Genomic DNA, 6,000 nt, shown 5'->3' with positions numbered 1-6,000 from the left:
GAAGACCTCCATCAGAAACAGTCTTTACTCAAAACCAGGAAAGCAACAGCCTTATCTGAGTCAATATTTTCTCTACAGGATGCTTTCAGAGTGCACCTGTGGCCTAAAACAAGAGTCCTGTGTACCCCCAGTATATTAATGAGTGTCTGGATGAAGCTATACTTCAGAGTGAGGATGGGAACACAGAAATTTACCTTTCTTTTTTTTATTTTTTTTTAATGAGGTTCATGATTTCTCAGGGGGGAAAAAGTACTGGTTCCAAAGATATAATGATTGTGGAGTTATAATTACAGGTTCTTAAGTGTGATAATGAATATTGTATGATATAGAAATTATAGGATAAAAAGAGGCAATTACATGAATTGTTATCGTTTTCACTGAATCATTCCAGACTTTCCTCCCTTGTTTATACTTCATTTTAAAACCCTTTGCCATACATTTTCCAAAGTATTTGAAGGTCCAACAACAAATACATGAGCTAAAAATAAAACACCTGGGGAAAGAGATAAAAGTGAGTTACCTCTTTCTTTCTGGTGTGGCATATCACCTGGCCATACAATGATGAACTGACTGTGTAAGTTAAAGAAGAAGATAAATGTAGGTGAGAAAAAATTCTTTGCCCTGTTACAAATGGGTATCATGTTGTCTGTCAAACGAAACCTGAAACTCTCTGCTGCCATTTCACATAAAATATGGTGACACTGGGCTGTTTAGCTTGTGAGATATTTCATCAGCAAGAGACACCTTTTGAGACAGAGGGACAGAATAACCAAGTGAATTCACTCACATTTACCACTTGCTGTTTTGCACTCATAAATCACTGATTCAAAGGGAGAATGGAGTTCAGGCCAACTTTTCCTCCATTTCTTTATGCCAGTCTTAATTCTTTCCTAACACCCTTTTTGGCCTACTGTTTAAATATAAGAAAATATATTTGTCACAGCATGCTTTTGCACATAAGAAGGTTTCCCTTTTGCAAGTGTGACCTCAGTTTATGTTAAAGCTAGTGTTTTTATTAGGACACTGTAGCAACAAAGAAGTAAATTGTAAACATTTATCATCTTAGAATTGCATTTATTGATTTTCTCATATAAAGTACTTTGGGTTCATATTGATATATGTTAGTACCAATGAAAACCGAAAGGTTGTAACACTTCACTGACTCTGGATCATACCCCATGAGAGCAAGAAAACTTGGTTATAAAGTACCCAAGTTGGGCATTATCCATTTATTGTATTTTAAGTGCACTCTTTGAACCTTAAATAATGCTGAGGGGCAATTTCATCTCTTGGTGTAGACCCACTGAAGTGAGTGGAATTGCGCCAACCATTCAATTTGTCTCTCTGTGCTTGTGCATTTCTGCCTCTGCTTGTCATAGTTTATTGCTAGACTTCCTTCAGTAACTATGAAGTATGTTGGCATTAGAACCAAATCATTTAGTATATAATCAAGAAAACATCTCAAAGGCCATAAAATATGATTTTTTCCCACCCTCTCCAGCCATGAAGCATAAATGTTCTCTTTCTATTTATCTTTTTAAGGATAAGTCTGGTGCACTCCTTGTTTTTCCCATGGGAAGATGGAAAGTTCCCAGTCATAGTGTCTCTGATTTGCCTTTCTTTGAACAATTTCTTGAAGATCAGGAAAAATTCTGACTAGGGTGTTTCCTCTATGAAGGGAAGGAAAGATCAGAAATAAAAAGGCAGGAAAGAAATGGACAGAATCTTGATTTTATGAGTAGAGTTACATGTCTTAGCAGAAACAGTAAAGATTCGTTCAATCTGTTCTTCACAACTTTTAATGCTCTAGGAGGCATGTCACCACATTGGAAGAATTCTCTAGTCCTCTATCTTAGGAAGTGCTGCTTCACACATTCTCTACAACATAAAATAAATGCAGTGTTCATGTACAAAATTTGCACATGGTGGGCAAGGAGAAGCACTTTGCCCTCTCCCAGAAAGCACTTGGGTGAAAGCTGGATTATCTGTCTGTTCTGCTTGATTATGTGTATACACATGTACACAGAGACTCAGATAGCACTGTGATGAGAGTGTTTAGAAGACAGACAAAATAAAACAGTTTTAAACTTTACTAATTACTTGACTCATTAATAGCACACTGCTTGCAAATGGTTAATTCTTACATATTATGAATCTTCATCAGTACATATACAATACTTTTGGTCTCACATTTATGTACTGACATTGTTTAGTTAGCAGATAGTGCTAACATGTTTAGTTTCTATCTTCACATATTTTTTTCATCCAAAAGCAGGAGGAAACCCCTCAGGTTTCATAAAAAGACCTTAATTTACAATCATAGAGTTGTTCAGGTTGAAAAAGACCTCTAAGATCATTGACTCCAACCATTAATCCAGCACCGCCAAGTCCATCACTAAACCATGTCCTTCAGCACATCTACATGTATTTCAAACATCTTCAGGGATGATGACTCCACCATTTCCCTCAGCAGCCTGTTCCAGGGTTGGAAACCCTTTTAGTAATTACATTTTTCCTAATATACAACCTAAATCTGCCCTGGAAGAACTTGAGGCTGTTTCCTCTTGTCCTATCACTTGTTATTTGGAATAATAGACTGACACCCATCTCACTGCAACCTTCTTTCAGGTAAATATGAAGAAATACACACCATGTGGTCCCACCTATTAAGTTCATCTGATGTCAGGAAACATCTAAACTTGTTTATATGAAGAACTAAAGAGAGCCGTCTGCTTACCTCAAAGAAATGATCATCAATGTTTCATAGGAGATGAATGATATTTTAGAGACAATGGCAAGTGTATCCTGAAAGATCCTTAGACACTATGGCACAAAGTTTGCATCACTCCCCTCTGCTGTTTAAACTGATATTACATTTGCCCCAGGTACAGCAGTTTGCATGTTTGTACACAAACCAAATTCTAAAATATATCCCTGAGACTCAGTAACATAACTTCCTGATGAGGCTTGCAGAATTCAGATGCTGAACCAAGACAGAAAACATTCATTTAGAGATCATCAACTTAGACTGAAAAGCCATTAGGTTGAATGATGCCTTGATCCTCTAAACTGAGACCAGATTTCATTTACCTGAGGCAGCATTTGCAGCTCAGCAGACATGCTGTTTGCATGAGATTCTCCACTTTTTCCTCAGAATGGAGAAGCAAGGAAAAAGGACAAATTCTCTTGAGAATTTGTGTACCTTTATTTGACTAGCACCTGATTGCTGATGCTGGTTTAGTATAGATTTGTTTCTAGTAGAAGGGCAAATGCTCCAGCAAGTGTGCGTGGGTATCATTTACATTGTCACTAATTCACAGTCTACTCTTCAATCCCTATGGGAAATTATAATTTTAACAAATATCTAGCAGTCAAAGATCTACTTTAATGTCAATTTTCACAGAAATCTCTCCTTAGAAGCTATGTAGCTATGTTTACTAAAGCAAATTGCTAAAAAAGCCTTAGAGAAAAAAAATAATTGGGGAAAAATAGCATATTTTCTGGAAGAAACAGAGAAGACTGATCCAGGCAGGGTGCACTTGCAGCATAGAAGGCCAATCACGTCCTGGGCTGCACCAAAAGATGCATTACCAGCAGATCCAGAGAGGTGATTCTGCCACTTCACTTTGGTGACTCCTCACCTGGAGTATTCTGTACAGTTCTGGAGCCCTCTGTATAGGAAGGATGTGGACCCCATGGAGCAGGTCCAGGAGAGTGCCACAAGAATGATCAGGGGTTTGGAGCACCTCTGCTGTGAGGACAGGCTGAGGGGGCTGGGGTTGTTCAGCCTGGAGAAGAGGAGGCTCTGGGGAGCCTAATAGCAGCCCCCTACAAAAAGGATGGAGAGAGGCTCTTTACAAAGGCCTACAGTGATATGATGAGGGAAAATGGCTTTAAACTGGAGGAGAGAAAATTTAGATTGGATGTTAGGAACAAGTTATTTACTATGAGGGTAGTAGAACACAGGAACCGGTTGCCCAGGGAGGTGATTGAGGCTCCTTCCCTGGAGATATTCAAGGTGAGGCTCAATGAGCAGCCTGCTCTAGTTGGGGATGGCCCTGCTGACTGCGGGGGAGGTCAGACTAGATGACCTTTGGAGGTGCTTCTGGCTTGGACCCTTCTATGATTCTACCATTCTGTCTTAGTATCTTATACAGACATACAAAATAAAAATTGTAAGATGAAGTACACAATATTTTAGCTCATTTTACTACATTCATCTCATTGATTTGAATGTACTGTTTAATTTAAGGTGATTTATTTAGAACAAAACAGAACTAGATAATAGTCAGTTAAGATTTACTGACAAAATTCTGTTTACCCCCGCAAGGTGCACAATCTGGTATTTTGCCAGTTTAGACCATTATTTCACTTGCCTTTGAAAGCTGTCATTTGGGAACACATGATTTGGCAACTGAAATGATGCTGGTCAACCCACCATAATTGTGAAAAAGTCTGATACTTGAAATGCCAACAGTATTTTGCTTCCTAATTGAACAACCCGGCAGGTTCCTTCTCTTTCTGTTCTTGTCAGAGACTAGAGAGCTTAGTGGGAAATGTCATATTTGACAATTGTCAGCAAGAAAAAATGCAAAAGGTAATGTGCATAATATTTGTCATGTAAGAAATAACTGAAGCAAGCAAAATTGTTCTTCTCCTTCATTGCCTAAGTTTATACAGCATACACATTTTCCCAGCACTAAGGTTTGGTTCTATATTCTCTTTCTTTTTCTCAGTCTCTCTCAATGTGTCAGATAAAAATTCTACCTGGTAGGATGTTAAGTATTAGTTGGCCTGTAGCTGGCATTTTTTGTCTAAGAATTATGTATTTTTTTTTCCCTTTTCCACCAAGTTAAATGAACATTGCTATGGAAATTGTGGAAAATCTTCATCTTACAAGTGAAATAGGCATCATTATTACCTTTTCTCTTTGTTTTGAAAGGCAAGATTCAGGACCATACTGTATTAGATGTCAACATCACTGGAAAAGTTCACCTCCTATAGTCAAGACAGGGAACAGAAACACATGAGATTTCCTGCCTCCTAATTTCAGAGGACTCTGCAGACCTTTGCTATTTCCCATCTCCACGTGAGGAACACAATAAAAAGTGAAATCAGCAACACAGAGGGGGAAAAAAAAAAACACCCACATAATATACAGGGAACATATCCTCTGGGCTTTGTAGTCTGTGTCTTATCAGTCATGTTTGTCTTCCAGATCATAAACCCTGTAGGGAATGGAATGTTTTGATATCTGTTTGTAGTTCAAGGTCAAGGATGCAGCCAGTGCAGAATAAATAAGCACAGAGTGGTCAATCAAAATCATAAAAGCCATATGCACAAGGATATATGTATTTGTATAAGCAATGTCTAAGAGTTCAAAATCCATGTTCTCTGTCCTATCAGTGGTTTGACCCTAAAATGACATTTTGCCTTCTGGAAACACTTCTTGCTGTTTGGTTTTTGTGTTGTTTTTGTTGTGTGTGTGTGCGGGTTGGTTTTTTTCCTAATGAAAGATGCTAATTGTGAATCAGTATTAATCCCCCTTGATTTGTTTGTGATACCATTAAGCCTGATGAGCCTAGTTGTTTTTAATGAGGGTGATACAATTTTAAGGTTTACTTTCAAGGACACACGCAATAACATCACTTTATCCTCCTGCCAATTCCATACAGAATATTTAACAACAGGAACAAAAGACAAAACATTCCCTTCATTATCTTCTGAACAAGGCATATTTAAAATTGTAGGAAAAGGGTTTAAAAGTGCTGTATAGTTTCCTTGGAGAATACAACGTCCTTGGAGAGTTTTAATTTTTTTCTTGGTAATACATTGCCCTGTGATATATTGCAGCAAAATGTAAAAGAGACAACTGAAACAGAAAACTGATAATGTTAAAGCATGATCATCTAACATCAACCCTTATGTATCGATTCCATAGGTCACAGAGTATGACTCCTGAGATCATTCTACAGGTAGGGTGAGAAGAATCCATGTTAG

Source organism: Melanerpes formicivorus, unplaced genomic scaffold (assembly GCF_026170545.1).
Source record: "Melanerpes formicivorus ecotype bairdi unplaced genomic scaffold, bMelFor1.0.p_v2 SCAF_265, whole genome shotgun sequence".
Classification (NCBI taxonomy): domain Eukaryota; kingdom Metazoa; phylum Chordata; class Aves; order Piciformes; family Picidae; genus Melanerpes; species Melanerpes formicivorus.
The sequence above is the reverse complement of the archived record's forward strand: the minus strand, read 5'-3'. Positions refer to the sequence as shown.